At 33.8% G+C, this 17,873-nt stretch overlaps 1 non-coding gene across 1 annotated transcript; it reads right to left on the bottom strand.

Annotated features, from left to right (window-relative positions):
- Window positions 1-16,689: 16,689 nt before the first annotated feature.
- Window positions 16,690-16,796, bottom strand: LOC122127708. Its single transcript, XR_006151258.1, has one exon. It is a non-coding gene; the product is annotated as a U6 spliceosomal RNA (small nuclear RNA).
- Window positions 16,797-17,873: the final 1,077 nt, after the last annotated feature.

Raw genomic sequence — 17,873 nt, 5'->3', positions numbered from 1 at the left:
ATTCTTGAAATAAATTTCAGGTTTTCTGTAAACCCTACAGATTTTCTCACTCTTAATTCTGAATGTATCTTGTTCCATAACAGCAATCATTATACCCATTGATCTCAATTCCTGATATTATGAAATAAATTGTACTTCCATTATCCCAGCATTTCCTGAATTCCTAGAACCTAAAATAAGTTCAGCTTTACTTATCATTTAACACATTTCTTTTTTTTTTCTTTTTGTCGGTCGTGGGGCTTGAACTCTGGGCCGGGGCACAATCCCTGAGTTCTTTAGCTCAAGGTGTGTGCTTTACCACTTGAGCCACAGCACCACTTTTGGGTTTTCTGGTGGTTAATTGGAGATAAAAGTCTCACGGACTTTCCTGCCCGGGCTATCTTTGAACTGTGGTCCTCAGAAATCAGCTTCCTGAGTAGCTAGGATAATAGGTGCAAGCCACTAATTTATCCCATTTCTTTACTCTATCCTCAACCCCGGTTAACCAGAAACCTAATCTTAATCACCGTCTGATTTAACACCAAATGGTTAATGTAAGGAAAATTGTCTAGATTCTATTCAATCACACATTTTTTGCTTCTACTTCTTAGTGTAAAAGTAAAATTTACCCTAAAGCTTATCCTTCCCTAACCCTAGCTAGAACAAACAAAGTATCTCACACTTTAAACCAAATTATATCTGAATGTTTAAAGTAACACTGGTTTTCATTCATTCTAACTTTGATGCCATTCATTCTTCTTAAAATATGTGGCAGTTTTACACAATATCTTATATCTTTTTTCTCATCCTAACCCAGCTCTAACTGGAATACCTTGCTAATCCTAAGCCTACATATATCTGAATCATCTTGTTAATAAGAAGCCTCTTCTAAACCTTGCTCAGCATGTAGGTCTAAATTTTACTTGCATTTTGAACCTAAAATTTTTAAGTGTTTTCCTATGTACTGGCAGGTTTTATTTTTCATTATTTTTTAAAAAATTTATTTTGTTGTAAAGATGCTTTAAAGAGGGATTAAATACACGTGTAATGTAAGGAGTACATTTCTTGTTGAGCATTGTTACACCCTTCTGTCTTGTTCTCCCATTATCCCATCCCTCCCCACTTACCTTACTCCTCCCTCCCCAGGGTGTAAAGTTCATTTTCAACATAGTGTCTTGTGCGTATCATTGTTGCAATGGGTCATTCTGTGTTGAACCTAAATTTTCTATTTCTCTAATTCTAATTCTAATTCTAATTCTAATTCTGTCTGGGATCCTAACACTAACCATAATAATAGTGATAACTCAATTCAGAAGTTAACACAAAATATTGAAGTTTTTAATCATCCTATTAATCCACTGTACATCTTGAATTAAGTTGCAGTTTAGCTTAAATATTCCAAATTAGTTTATATTCACGTATATGAAGATGTAATTTTATGTGAAAAGCAGAAAATCTTCGGAGAAAGGAGCAATGAAAAGGAAATAGAGGGAGTATAATCAAATGCTTTAAATATATTATAGAATTGCCACTTCTGACAATTAATAACTATTAAGAAAATAACTAAAAATTAATAAAGAACACACTGCTTTCTAGTGTTCCTTAAGAGAGCCATGATATGCCTTGTGAAAGAAATACTTGTGTTAGATAAACTTGTTCATGCATAATTTATATTGTTATTGGCCATTTATTTAACTTAATGAATAAAAATGTATCAAATAATATCCCATGACAAAAAAATATAAAACAATTACTTAGCAATTGTTTGAGAAAAAGTTATAGTCATGAGTTTTAGGAAATTGAATTTCTATTTCCCAGAAAATAATGAATTAGGTTTACTAATCTAGTATTTATAGTAAGTTTAGAGAACATAATTGGCATGAAAAACAACTAACTGGACATCTTCTTTCTTGAATGAGTGATATTTTAAACATTGTCTTTTATTCAAATGAATACTTAGGTTTACATTTCAAAATAAATGCAATTTTATCTCCTTTCAAAACAAGTACTTACCCTGCAATTAAATGTACTAGAATATTCAAGTATTTAAAAGCTAAAATTTCTATGTTTGATATGTAACTCTACATATTCAGAACGACATGATTTTTTATTCATAAATGGCTAACCTCAGGTTTTTGCTTCATCAATATAAATTGTTTCATGAGGTTGTAGTGAAGGCTCCAGTAACCAGAGTGGTCAAAACCATTTCCTGAATTCTAAATTTTAAATCTAATCATTTTTAGCCTTTGATTATATCATTTATTGTCTCTTCAGAGCAGTTAAGCTAAAATAAATACTACTTTTTAAACATTTCACTCACATTGTAAATAATATTAACATAGGTAAAAAAGACACTAATTATTTCAGACTCATCATATTTGGTGATCTTAGTGTGAAAAATGAAGAGAGTAGAAGGACTTTATACTCAATAAATATTTTTGGTTAAATTAAATCATATATCTGGATTTCTAATTTGAAGGTTAAACACATGGAAACAGGAAAACAATAAAAAAATTACTTTGGGATCATTTTTCTTCTTAAAATTATGAAGCAAAAATATCTCTAAGAAATATATTTTTCAATAAAATGTTTCAACCCTTAGTAAAGTGCATTATACTTTAATATGAAGTTTTTCTCAAAATAGAAATTCTTCACTAATCTAATGTATGTATTTATGCACAAAATGCTGTGACTTCTAGTCTTGTTATGTGATTTTATGTATATTTTTAGTTGTGACATGATTCCTACTTACATTTATTACAAACATCTGTAATTATACAAATCATGCCTATACACACTAAATTACGTAAGATAATATTCAAACAAAATTATCTTTTTTCCTGTCTCCAACAGGGAAGGATGATGTGCTGAAGTATATTAAATGAAAGCACTCTAATGAAGAGTCTTTATGGAACGGAAATTTGCAACATGAGAATGGGATCATGAGCATTTTCTACTTGGCTGAACAGGAATTCTTGTTTATACTTTCTTACCTTTTAATCACACAAGGAAAGCCACAAAATTTGAAGTTCATATGAAGGAATTGCATTCCTAAATGAAGTGGCAACCCTGCTCAAAAGTTTGATCTTTTCACTAGTTCTTTGTGCTTGCTGGCTGATCTATTTCTGTATCATATCTTTCATATTATTAAGCATATTAGTAATTCAGCTGTGAGTACATTGGAAGAGAGTCCTGAAAATCACAACTATTGCTGTGTAATAATCAGAAGAGAGGAAAAAGATTATAATAATCTTCAATACCTCCCTTTGGCCTTCAATATACCAATTAATTACCAAAACAATCCTGTAAGATGTTAGTTTATTTTTTTCTTTTTAATTAGAGATTAAGCAAGTGCCTTTAGCAGTTAAAAGTGATGACAGCGGTATCAGAGCTCTGATATGAGCACCTTCTCCATAGCAAGTAATGCTCTATGGACTGTAAATATGGAAGATACACTAAAATTCTCTCTACACACACACACACACACACACACACACACACAAACACACACACACAGAGCTGCCACTAGACACATCAGAGATCAGTTCCATTCATTTGTAATAATAGTTGATTGATGTTTGCGCCATTGCTTTAACTTGGCTTCAAAATCCTGCCTGGACCTTTATCTTTCTCTGAGATCAAGTCCCTAGATCTTAGTATACTCTGTGTCTGTATATTCATAATATGTTCCTGGCTGCTTCAGGCTAATTCACAATACCCTGAATACAGGATCCTCAAACTTGACATCAAAGCAAACTCCATGAATTTATACTACTATTCCAAAATACTAAAATTTATTGGATCTAGAAATGAAAAAAAGACACAACTTGTTACTTTAGTAGCAATTGACATCATGCAAGTAGAAGAATATTGATCAGGAACTGAGGTAAGAGAATTGGAGTATGTCTAAAATGTAGAATACAGGATCTGTATTACAGATACAAAATCTTGTTCAATAGGCTCATGTAATCTTATATTGGAAGCAAAATTTACATATACAATTTTCCAGTTATTTTGCTTACATATCATTTCTGATCACATATCCTCTTATGAATGTTTATCATATCTTTGAATAAATCACACGATTTGTGTGCAAATTATCATCTTAAGGAAAGACAGTCTGATTTTATATCTTTCCTTATTTTTTGTTTCCCTGTTTGCTGAAAAAAATGTATCCCTGGAAACAGGATACTGACAGCAAATCTGGGTGTAATTTTCATTTTTTAAATTTCAAATATAATATAAACTTTGTTTTGACTAGTCATTTTCTAACAATGAGTGATATTCATGAGCACTAATATTTTGGTGCCTTTAAATAAATTGAGATGATTTTCTGGTACCTCTTGGGTCTAATTGACTTAATCATTGGATCATTCATGTATAAACATTTGCATTGTACTTTTTAATTTTTATATATAAAATAGTCCCCAAAGTTTTACTTTAAAGTGATAATTGGAGGGTGTCTTCATGTTCAAAACTTTATATTTATTTCAATTAAAGTACTGAAAACACATGACCTTCACTGGAGCAATATGATGAGAAACATGAGAAAGATGAGAGACATATTTCTAGAAAAAGATGAGAACATATTTCTAAAGAGAATGGATATGTTGATTAAAACATAGAAAAGAGTAAAATAGGTTTCATGCTTGAGACTGCATAAATTTCATATGAATGTAGCTCAAGATGAGACGGAGAGATGAATTCATATTTATATCACTGAGATTTATATCACAATATAAGAAATATATATATATATATATATATATATATATATATATTAAGGAATTGGTCATTCAAAGCCCTAGATACCTAATGGATTAAGAATGGAATTGAAAATTGAAGATGAAAACAAACCAACATGCAGGTATTATGATTTTATAATACTAATATGAAATAACTGAAGCTTTTGTCTTCTGAAAAAGAATGGTTAGCCTATAATTTCAATGTAAGGAATCAGTTGTAATGAGTCTAAAATCTTTTCCTCCAAGATATCCAAGAGTACTATAATCATCCTCTAAAAAGTAAATAAGTAATTATTTTCCTTAGTTTTGCTTAATATTAATTTACTTGTAGCAAAAGGTTAAAATGTCTGCTCTCTTTATTTCAATGTAATAACATACATTTCATATTATTACTGTCCCTTCATAGAAGCCTGAAATCACTATTTCAAAGTAACACAAACAGAAACACAAAAATAACCGGATACAACCATCACAAATCCTAAATTATGTGAAAAAACCACAATATCAAAAATAAACCTGAGGAAGTGGAAAAACAATGGCAGAATAACAATAGAAAATTACCCCAGCTCTAGCTAATGAAACAGAGATTTAGAGTCCTAGCAGGTACTCCACTTCTAGCAGGTCAAACCAAGTCAGGTATAATTATATATATATATATAAAAAATCTTCTTTTGAATTATATATATATATATATATATATATATATATATATATATAATTCAAAAGAAGATTTTTATACTGTTTTCACAAGGAAACAGAAATCTATGATAAGTTACCTAGCCAGGCAAGTGACTGCTGTGACTGTGTTTCCCAACATATTCAAAAGCACACATGCACTGTGGAAATAAAAGGGCCACATGGGAAAAAAGCAGGAACAGAGACAGCCACATCCAAACACAGACACAATTCACCTTACCACTGGACAGTTCGAACTGTCTTTGGAACCACAAGTATTAACATGACAACATTTCAGCACAAATGATCTCTAATCCTACGCTTAATGGTCTAGACAAAAACCTAAGTCCAGAAAAACAAATCACAACAGAAGACCAAACCAACACCTGGCAAACCAAACAAGAACATAGAGAGTCACCTGTTAAGATCATAGATCCCCCAAATGAAAGCCAATAAATCCTCCAAATGGACAAAACAAATCAGAAAAATACAAGAAAACTGATGCCAAGGTAGTATAATTCACACAGGAAATGACCAGACATTAGAACAGACAGTTACGGACCTAGAAGATAGTATTCAAAATACATTAAAAGTACTGCTGAAAAATGTGATTAGCGAAAAGATACAAAACCTCCACAAGGAAATTTGTGAACAAGATGAGACCAACCAAAGATTAGCAAAATAATTCATGTAGACTACAAACAGAAAGATAAATAAATTCTGAGAAGGCAAAGGAGTCCAAGGGAAAAAAATAGATACCTAGTTAAAAGGTATGAGAGAAGACACAGCTAAAAAGCCAACTCCTCCAGTGCCCCTACCAAAGAAAAGATGTAAAGAAAGTCCACACAAGACCTAAAACAAAGCTTTAATAAAGATAGAAGCCTTAAAAAATGACAAATTAGGAGACAGAGAAATCCAAAACAAAATAGAAAGTCTCTAGAGCGAAAAGATGACATAGAAGATAATTTTGGGCATCAAAGACAGACTAGGTCTAATAGAAAAGAGGAGAAAATCATTTAGAACAAATCCAAGAAATAAGAAACGATCTTGCTGGAAGTTCCAGATTCAGTTAGAAGATCAAACTTGGGGGAGATAGGTATCAAAAAGGAGAAGAGCAGGAAACAAAATGGATGGGAAACATATTACAGAATTCAAGCAGAGAACATGCCAAACATCAAAAGAGATAGGCTCATTCAGAGAAGAGAAGCCTTTAGAACACCAGAGAATACCAGAACAGAACAACCCACCACCACATCATAATCCATTAGAGGATCATTAGAGATCAAGGAAAGGATTCTTAAAGCTGCCAGGAGAAAAGACTGATTATTTATAAAGGATATACAGTCAGAATAAATAATGATTTCTTGTCCGATATGGTAAAAAGGAGAGCCTGGCATGATATATGGCAAACATTAAAGGCAAACAACTAGCAACCGTGAATATTGTCCCAAGCAAATCTCTCCTTTACATTTAAAGGATATATAAAAAATATTTCATGACAAAGAGAACTTGAAACAATTTATCTCCACCAAATCGGCAAGATTGAAATTAATCAAATATATCCTACATAGAAAAGGTCAAGAAGAACAGGAACTGGTTATATAAAATGCTCCTTACCAGAGAACAAAGTAAATATAATAAGAATAGATGAGGCACAGCTCCTAACAGCAGGTGTATAAAATAGCAGGAATTATTAGATATTTCCCAGCCTCAACTCTCAATATCAATGGACTTAAATTTCCAATTAGAAAACACAGATTAGGGGCTGGGAAGGTGCTCAATGGTAGAGCGTTTGCCTTACATGCCTGAGGCCCTGGGTTCGATTCCCCAACACCACATAAGCAGAAGAAAAACAAGTCAGAAGTGGTGCTGTGGCTCAAGTGGTAGAGCACTAGCCTTGAACTGAAGAGCTGAGGGACAGCGCCCAGGCCTAGAGCTCAGGCCCCACAACTGGACACCCCCCCAAAAAAAAAGAAAACATAGATTAGATAGTAGTTTCAAAAAACAAGACACATCCATCCAGTTTCCACTAGAGATACATTTCATTGACAAAAACAAACACATACTCAAACTGAAAGGCTGGAAGGAAAATTTTCAAGCAAATGGACAGCATAAACAGGCCACAGTAGAATTACTAACATAAAATCATATAGAATTCAAATTAAAATTAGTAGGAAAAGACATTACATATTGATAAAGCAGCTCTCCATTAGGAGGATATATCAAGTTTAATATCAATGCCCTGAATCCTGGAGCACCCCACATCATCAACCAAATACTACATAACCTTTAAACACATCTCAACCCATCATTGTCATGCATGGATTGGTTATCCAAGAGAAACTCAACCAAGAAATTGAAGACCTAAATAATTGCATTGACCACCTAGCCCTAAGAGACATCTACAGAATATACACTCAATGTCAGTATATACATTCTTTGCAGCAGGTCATGGAAGATTCTCCAAAATACAACTTATCCTATGTCACACAGAAATTCTGTCCAAATTGAAAGAAAAATTAATTGAATTCCCAAACCTTGTCAGACCACAGCAGAATAAACTTACAATTAAACAGCTAAAGCAAAAAAAAAATTGTCAAACCCATGAAGACTGAACAAGATATTGCTGAATGACCAATAGGGCACTGAAGAGATTAGAATAGAAATCTGAAAGTTTCTGGAATTTAACAAAAATGAACACACAAAATACCAGCTCCTCTGGGACATATTAAATGCAGTACTTACAGGAAAATTTATAGCTTTGAATGCCTACATCAAGCAATTGGGGAAATCTCAAATCAGTATTTTTATTATGTACCTAAAGCTCTTTGAAGAGAGGAACAAGTCCAAACCTAAGTGGGCGGAAACAAATGAAAAAATTAAGTCAGAAATAACTAAATAAAGACAAAGTAAAACATAGAAAGATCAACAAAACAGAGCTGGTTCTTTCAATAAATTAACAGACTTGACAGACCCTTACCAAATCTGACTAAAAAGAGACCTTATATAGATAGAAAGATAAGTAAAAACACACAGATTGGGAGAAAGTCTTTAGTTGCTCTGCAACATACAATGGCCTCATATCTCAAATATGCTTAGAGCCCCAAAAGTTAACCCCCCAAAAAAACAAATCCTCATAGAAACAACAACCTTCATAATATAAGTGGGCTTAAGATTTAAGGAGAGACCTCTCTGAAGAAGAAATATGAATGGTCAATAGATACATGAAAAAGTATGCAACATTTCTGGCCATAAAAGAAATGCAAATAAAAGCAAAATTGAGATTCCACCTCACCCCAGTTTGAATGACCATTACGAAGAAAACTAATAATATCAGATGCTGGGCTGGTGGGGATATGGCCAAAAAGGAACATTACTACACTCACTATTGGTAGAAATGTAAACTTGTTCAAATACTCTGTAAAAAAGTATAGAGGTTCCTCACTAGAGCTCCCCTATGACCCAGCAATGATGGACCAAGAAAATGTCATATATATTCACAAGAAAATTCTATGCTTTCATCAGAATGAATGAAATTGCACCATTTGTAAGGAAATGAAATAATTTGGAAACATAATAATTCAAACAAGCCAGACCGAAAGAATCATAGGCTACATATTTTGACTCATTTGGAAAAACTAGTATATGTCTAGGATATTCCCAATAGCTCAATAGCAATATGCATATCACCATAAAATGATTCTTATCGAAATGAGCTCCAAGAAATGGATACAAGATGATTGTATAGTGAACTGTTTTTAGTTATTTCTATTTAGTTTTTCTTCTTTGGTTTATTCCCTGTAGTCACTGTTTTTGATTTCTGTACCCTTTGTCTTATACATAAGTTAATCTGATTTGGGGAAAGGAAGGGAAATCACAAAAATGGTGGGACAAAGATTATCCAAAGCAACAGTGATATTCACTAGACACTATGTTAGAAATAAACTTTACAACTTTGTGGGAGTGGGATGTCAGGGTTGAGGGAAGCAGAAAAAAATGAGGAAGGGGTAACACTGTTAAAAATGTACTCATTACTTATGTAACTGTAACCCATCTCTCTGTATATCACCTTCATAATAAAAAAAAAAAAAAGAACTCATCCAAATACAGAAAATTAGAGACAAAAATGAGACAACACAACAGATATAAGCAAAATTGAGAATGTTATAAGAGAGTATTTTGACAATCTTATGCCAATCACCTGGAGAATCTTGGAGAAATTGATGCTTTCCTATACTGCATCTGAAGCAAGAAGTAACACGTAAGAAGAAATGAAATTGAAATGTCAGTAAACCACTTCCCATTCCAGAAAAATCTAGGACTCAATGAATTTACCATGAAATTAAGGCCTGCAAAGAACTTAAAATACACAGATGTAACTCTTCAATGGATAGAAAGGGAAATGGAATTATCAAACACATTCTATGAAGCTAGAATTAGACTCTTCCTCAAATCACATAGGGACTCACCAAAGAAAAAGAACTATGAACCCAACTCTTTGATAAACAATTATGCAGAACTTCTTAATAAATTTCTCACCAACTAATTTCAGCAACTAACAAAATATAATATTGTATGATCAAATAGGATTCACCCTAGGATACAATTGGATTGAATATTCTTGTCAATAATCATAATACAAACCATAGGAGAAGCAGGGACAAGAAAACACATGATCGTCTATAGGGATGTAGTAATAGCTTTTAACAAGGTCCAATACCCCTTTATGAATAAAAGGTCTGAGAAGCTAGGAATGCATGGAACATTCCTCAATATAATACACACACACACACTCACACACACACACATATATGACAAACACATATATATATGAAACACATATCACACACACACACACACACACACACACACACACACACACACACACACACACACATATGACAGAGATAATTAGCATTTACCTAACCGTGGAAGCATGGAGACATTAACATCAGGAATGAGACAAGGATGTCCACTCTCTCCACTACTCTTCAATATGGTAGTGGACTTTCTAGCAAGAGCAATAGGCAAGAGAAAAACATAAAGGGGATCCAAATAGGGAAGAAGTAAAACTATCCCTTTTTTACAGATGAAATGATCCTGTATTTAAAGGACTCTATAGCTTCCTCCTCCAAGTTACTAAAGGTGACACTAACCTTCAGCAAAGCAGCAGGGCATAAAACCACTAGAGTCAGTAGTTTTTCTGTGTTACCAACAATGGGAAGATCCAGGCTGAAATCCAAAAAAACAACCTCATATGTATTAGCTTCAAAATCAAAGCAAATCTAAACTAAACCAAACAACAACAGGAATTAATTAATTTAATTAAAAATGTGAAGGACCTCTACTGTGAAAACTTTAAAAATCTAAAAAGGGCAATTGAAGGAGACTCAAGGAAATGGAAAATCTTTTAATGCTCCTGGTTGGAAGAATTTACATGAAGACACGGCAATACTGCCCCCAAACAATTGACAATGCAATACTCATCAAAATCCCAACTATATACTTCAATACAATAAAGAAAGCAATCCAAATTTAATAAGGAATTACAAAATTACAGATGAAACAGAAGGCTTAGAAATGAACTCATGGGCCTATAGTGATCTTACACACACACACACACACACACACACACACACACACACACACACACAGAGTGGAATTCTGTTCACCCTTCAGAAAGGATGACTTTTCACAAGTCTTAAGGAAAATGAAAGGCTTGGTACAATTATACTAAGAGCAAAAAGAACGGAATGCAGACTCAGAGCAATATAAGTTTCATGGATCCATTCATTTATGGTAGCTAGAAGGTGCCTACAAGTCTACAAATAAACAAGACTGATTCTATCTCGTCCCAGTTAGAATGGCCATTATCAAGAAAGCTAACAATAGCAAATGTTGACAAGGATGTAGCCAATTGGGAACTCTATTACACTGTTGGTGGGAAATTACACTTGTTCATCCACTGTGGAATGCAATACAGAGTTTCCTGAAAAGACTAAATATAGATCTCCCTTAAGACCCAGTAATTCCCCTCATCGGCAGTAATTCAATAAATAACAAACAATCTCACATGAAAGCTACCTGCATAACCCAGGCCCAGAGTTCAAGGACTTGCAAAAAGTTACCACTGCTGTTATTTGTTTCTTCAAATATGAACTTTCGACATGAGAAACCAAATCATTCTATTTGCATTAGCTAGGATAGGACTTAAATGTTGTGGGTGATAAAAAGGCTCCTTTGTTGAATGTTAGGAAAAGAGGTAGGCAGTCCAAGAAAAGGGAGATTTTGTTGTTGTTAGTTGAGGGGCTTGAAGTTTGGGCTTGGGCACTGTCCCTGAGCTCTTCAACTCAAGGTGAGTTCTCTACCTCTTGAGCCACAGTGCAACTTCTGGTTTTCCTGTGGTTAAATGGAGATACGAGTCTCAGGGACTTTCCTGCCCAGGGGGCTTTGAACCACTGTCCTCAGATCTCAGCTTCCTGAGTAGCTAGGATTACAGTTGTGAGCCACTGGCACCAGGATAAAAATGGGGGGATTTTAGCAAAGAAAATCCACCTCTTCACCTGTGTCTAAACCTCAGATATCACTAACACTTCATCCTCAACTCATTTCATCAGATATTTGTAAAGTTTCTCTTTCCCTTTATGTAGGAATACTGCAGTCAATATCAACTCAGCTGTGGGACTGGATCAATTGTATGTTAATTGCTAGCACCTAAATCAAGAACTGTTACATCAAAAAAAATGAACCTCTCATTTGGAATAATTGTTTTCTCTTTTTATTACAAATCTGTGCTTTATTAATTCCTAATGTGATACTGGACCTCTTGATAGAATGATGATATTTTCTTTCTCTTCAGCAATTGTCCTTCTCCCACATGTGGTCAAATATTTAAGATTTCAAAGATTTCCATTGATAATTCATTAAGTTGACCTCTAAGATAATGTGCATTTCTGGAATTTGGTCTGCTGTCTTGTTCTTACATGCACAGGCTTTCTATGATTTATTTGTTCTACAAGGAATTCTACTTTCCAATCTTCGTGTGATCAATTTTAGTCCCTCTCATCAGTCTTTCTGACCCTCTCTCTGGAGTCTCATTTGAGTCTGTCTCATAAAAAATATATTATCAACTAAATGACTCAACTTCTGTTTCTGGCCTGACTTCATGTAGTCTGTGATAGCAGCCCTGACTGGCTGTGCTTACTGGAGTGTTTTTTGTTTGTTTTGTTTTTGTTTTGTTTTGTTTTTAGAAGTCTAGGATCACGATTGAAGGTAGTAGCTTTTCTCAGCCTTTGTGATCCCCTGGCTTAGAGTCAATGGGTTTTTCTCCTAAAGATACAAAGAACAGGTGACTAAATTCCTGTTTAAATTGTCTCAAAATGAGGCAATCTGGCATCCTTGCAAAGCCATCAAAAATTCTCTATAACCAATTACAGAAATGTTATATCAAGATGGCTTGTTAAGATGACTGTTCATTGGAAATGTTCATTTCCAAGTCACCACCATACAACTGATCACATCCCTGGGAGCAGACTTTTGGAAGAAAGGTTCCCCTTCCTTCCTTATCTTATTATAGATCAAATCATAATATTCTGCAGTTGTGGTCAGCCTGGAGTACCTTTTCCCAAGAATATTTTGTAGTGTAAAAGAGGACCAACTATCAAAATAAAGGTGAAAATACTTGTCTACTACAGAATGATTTATTGTGCTTATATCTATTGCTATTTTCACAAAAAAAATCTATTGTTATTTTCATTACTTCAAACACATGGATAATTTATATTGGGATTAGACAAGTGGCAAAGGATTAATAGAATAAAGATTCCATTTACTTTCATAAATCCAATATAATATACTTAACCCCTTATGAAAAATTAAATCCAACTGTAGAAACATTATCAAAAATATAAAATAAGCCTTAATATGAATAATCTGGCACACATAAACCATCATCTACTCAGAAATGCAGTCTCTATAAATATTTATTTGATGCAGAATAATAAGAATTTAATTAATGTATATGACTTTTATGTATCATCTGTAATACTCCTCGTTTATATAATTGTATATAATTTTATAGACGTTACCTAGACAGGAATTTAACGTGCATGTAGAAATCAAATTTCCACAATTTATGCTAGATGAGAAGAGTCATACTCTCTTGTACTGTGTGGTGTGAATTTTACCACAGTGCTGAACGCTTCCACTTAATATCAAAAGTCATGTGCAGTAATTTATTATTTGATGTTAAGATGAGTGCTAATTGTAGAATACACTTAGAATTATTACATTAATTCACAGAATTAAAAAGTAATGATATATTATTTGTTTAAATTCCAATGCTTCTCAATTTTACAATTCATGAAATATATTATTAAAATTAGATTCACTTTCTTCTTTTCTATAGCTGCTAAAAGTAAAATTATATATTAAGGATTCAACATTAAGAAATCAATAATAAGTAACTTATTAAAATGATGTAGTACTAAATTGTGATTTGAATTATGGTTCTAACAAATTGTGATGTAAACAACTGTTAATAGAATTATAGTTAATATTTTTAAACTTACCAGCTTGTTATTTGTTTCCTAATTGTGTCATTTGTTATTTTTGGTCCAAGTTGACTCTTCATCTTTATTGTTTAGTTTTCTATTTTATCTCTATTGGTTTGCTGATTGTGCATTTTGTTTTCCCCTTTTAGTTACTGACATGAGGCTGAAAATCTGAATGCTAGTTAATTACTTCCTATGTTAAAGTAAAATTTCTGCTCTCCACATCTGTTCTACTCTTAGTATAGTATTTTCCCCAGTCCCATATCCTGTCTTGCTGCTCTCATGTATTTTATTTTAGTTTATTTTTATTGTGAAAATACCGTACAGAGGGGTTACAATTACATGGGCAAGATAATGAATAAATTTCTTATCAAGCATTGTTGCCTCCGCCTTTGTTTCCCCTTCTCATCCCTTCTTTATTTTATTTTTTATTTAAATTTTACTGTCAAGGTAATGTACAGAGGGATTATAGTTATCTAAATAAGGTAATGAATTTATTTCTTTTCTAATTTGTTATCCCTTCCCCCATTTTTCTCCCTCTTCCCTCCCAACAGCCCCTCCAAGATTATTTCCAACATATTGTCTTCTGTGTATCATTGTTACATAGGCTCCCCCTTGTCATTTGTCTCACCATTTTTCCCTTTCCCTAACCTAGTTCATATTTACAATAACCAGAGTTATTCAAAATCAAATACAGTGACTAAATATTAATCAAAACCAAATACAGCGACTACAGGGGATAAACTATAGGTGGGGAAAACACAAAAGGATAAAAAGAAATCCTGCAGTACATTAAGAACAACAACAACAAAGAACATGTCTTGGAGTTTATTTCACTTGGAATCACCTTATACGGTCATATGTACATAGCTATAGGGCTACTCTGCTCATCTACTAAGATTATACTTGATGTACACAATAATGCTCCCCTATTACCCAGTAATCTCACTTCTGGGCATTTAACCAGGTGGCCACAAGCAATGCCACACTAAAGCTACCAGCACAATTATGTTTATCACAGTATTATTTACCATAGAAAAGATATGGAATCAATCTAGAGGCCCCTCAGTAGATGAATGGATTAAGAAAATGACACAAACACACACACACACACACACACACACACGGAATACTATGCTTTCATCAGAAAGAATGATACCACCTCATTTGTAAGGAAATGGAAGTTCTTGGAAAAAAATTATATTAATTAAGCCAGACTTAAAAAAACATAGGTCCTAGAGTTTCCTTTATTTGTAATAATTAGTTTACACCAAGGATAATCTCATGTATTTTAATTAGACATTTTGTCCTATGTTGAGCATACAACATTATTGCTATATTGTTTGTTATTATTTCTGCAAACAGGCAGGTATATTTAAAGAATTATGTTTATCTTATCCAATACTGGAGGAAGAACATCCAAAAGAGCAACCCCTATTAGGAAGAACATCTCGTACTTACTTAGCTTCATTCCTATGTAAGGCTAGTGTTGTCCCTTGTATCCTCATGTTGTACATTACAAATCTATACCGGTTCATCCTGTATCTCTACTATTTTCTACATTATGACCTAAATGCCCCAGCAATTCCACTTTGCTTTACTTTAAAAAAATATTCTCTCTTAATGTTTGAGTTTGGTGTGTGTGTGTGTGTGTGTGTTTACAAAAAACAGAAGACAACATTTTTCCTCATTTAGAATACATCATTCAGGTCATTATAGGTTGTGCATAATGGGAGAAGTCTTGTTTTAAGGATGAAACATAAAAATATATTTGTGCATGCACCACAGTTTATTAGTCTGTAGTTGAACACTTAACTTCAATTATTATCTTGGCTTTTGTGAATAATGTGAATAACAATGAAATACAGATATATTTACAAGTTACCCAGAGAGAAATAATCACATGATTGGTGGGTCAGATGATATTTCAACTTTGGATTTCTTTAGAAAACTGCATACTATTTTCTACAAGGAGAATACTAACCTGTATTTTGACCAAGAGTGTAGAAAGTTTCCCTTTCTCCACACTCTCACCAGCCAACATTATTACCTTTTGAGTTTTTTTTAAAAGGGCAGGTTTTTACTGTGTGCAGGACCCAAGATGACCTCAGACCCAAATCCTTTTACTCCAACCTCCTAAATGCTTCGAATTACAAGCCTTTACCACCACACCTGGTTCTTTTGATTTTTTTGATGAGGGTTATAATAGTTATGAAGTAGTATCATAGTAATTTTGAATTGCATTTCTCTAATGACTTCTGTTTACAAAGCATTAAGCCAGCATAGAAGTGGTATTAAACACAACTTTGTAAACCCACTGGCAATTTTCTTTGGGCCTGGCTTACTTCACTTAATATAATTTTTTACAAGTCTTTCCATTTCCTAACAAATGAGGCAATGTCATTCTTTCTGATGGAGGCATAGAATTCCATTGTGTATATATACCACATTTTCTTGATCCATTCATCCAGAAGGGACATCTGAGTTGGTTCCATATCTTAGCTATCATAAATAATGCTGCAATAAAACATAGTTGTGATAGTAGTTTTAGTATGGTCTTGTTTTTGGTCATTTAGGTAAATCCCCAAAAGTGGGATTGCTGGGTCAAAGGGAAGCTTTATGTGGAATCTTTTGAAGAACCTCCATAATGCTTTCCAAAGTGGTTGAACACGTTTACATTCCCACCAACAATGCTGTATGGGTTCCCTTGTGGCCACATCCCCCCTAGCATCTGTTGTAAAAATATGGAACGCTCCACGAATTTGCATGTCATCCTTGTGCAGGTGCCATTCTAATCTTCTCTGTATCGTTCCAATGTGAGTGTATGTGATGCTGAATTGAGCACAGAATATTTTTTATGTCTAAAGTGCAATTGATTTTTTTAAACTACACAATTCAAAAAAAGGAAGTTCAATAGAATTGTTGTAAAATTTTGCAACCATATATTTCTTTTTTATTTTTATTTTTTGTGAACATACTGTACAGAGGGGTTACAATTACACGGGCAAGATAATGAGTACATTTCTTATCAAGCATTGCAGCCTCCTCCTTTGTTTACTCTTCACATCTCTTCCCAGCCTCCTCCCCAAGCCTCCCCCACCCAATCCTCTCCTCCCCCCTCCCCCCGCACCAAAGTTGTAAAGTTCGTTCTCGACATGACAACTTGTACTTCTCATTGTTGCAACGGGTCCACCTGTATCCTTAAATGACTTGTTTTTCCCCATCTCCTCCACAAATTATACCGACATCAAATATAGTGAAAGCAGGGGTTATACTGTGGGGGAGGGACATACAAAGCAACAAAGAAATAATCTTATAAATGCATAAGAAACAAATGCATGAAAGAAAATAAACATTTAAATACATATCTAAGGGTTCATTTTCCTAACATCACATTATCTGACCTTTTTTGCTTGACTCATACATATACTAGATATTGCAAATAAGGGAAACCATGGGACCTATGTTTCTTTGGGCTTGGCTTACTTCACTTAATATAAATTTTTCCAAGCCTTTCCATTTCCTAACAAATGGGGCAATGTCATTCTTTCTGATGGAGGCATAGAATTCCATTGTGTATATATACCACATTTTCTTGATCCATTCATCTACTGAGGGGCATCTGGGTTGGTTCCATATCTTAGCTATGGTAAATAATGCTGCAATAAACATTGTTGTGCTGGTAGCTTTAGTGTGGTCTTGTTTGTAAACATTTGGGTAAATGCCCAAAAGTGGGATTGCTGGGTCATAGGGGAGCTCTATGTGAAGTCTTTTGAGGAACCTCCATACTGCTTTCCAAAGTGGTTGAACAAGTTTACATTCCCACCAACAATGAAGTAAGGTTCCCTTCTATCCACATCCCCTCCAGCATCTGTTGTTATTAGATATTAGAGTTCTTGATTTTTGCCATTCTAACTGGGGT

This window comes from Dipodomys spectabilis, unplaced genomic scaffold (genome assembly GCF_019054845.1).
Source record: "Dipodomys spectabilis isolate Male_0828 unplaced genomic scaffold, ASM1905484v1 ptg000307l, whole genome shotgun sequence".
NCBI lineage: Eukaryota > Metazoa > Chordata > Mammalia > Rodentia > Heteromyidae > Dipodomys > Dipodomys spectabilis.
This window is presented reverse-complemented; position numbering and strand designations above follow the sequence as displayed.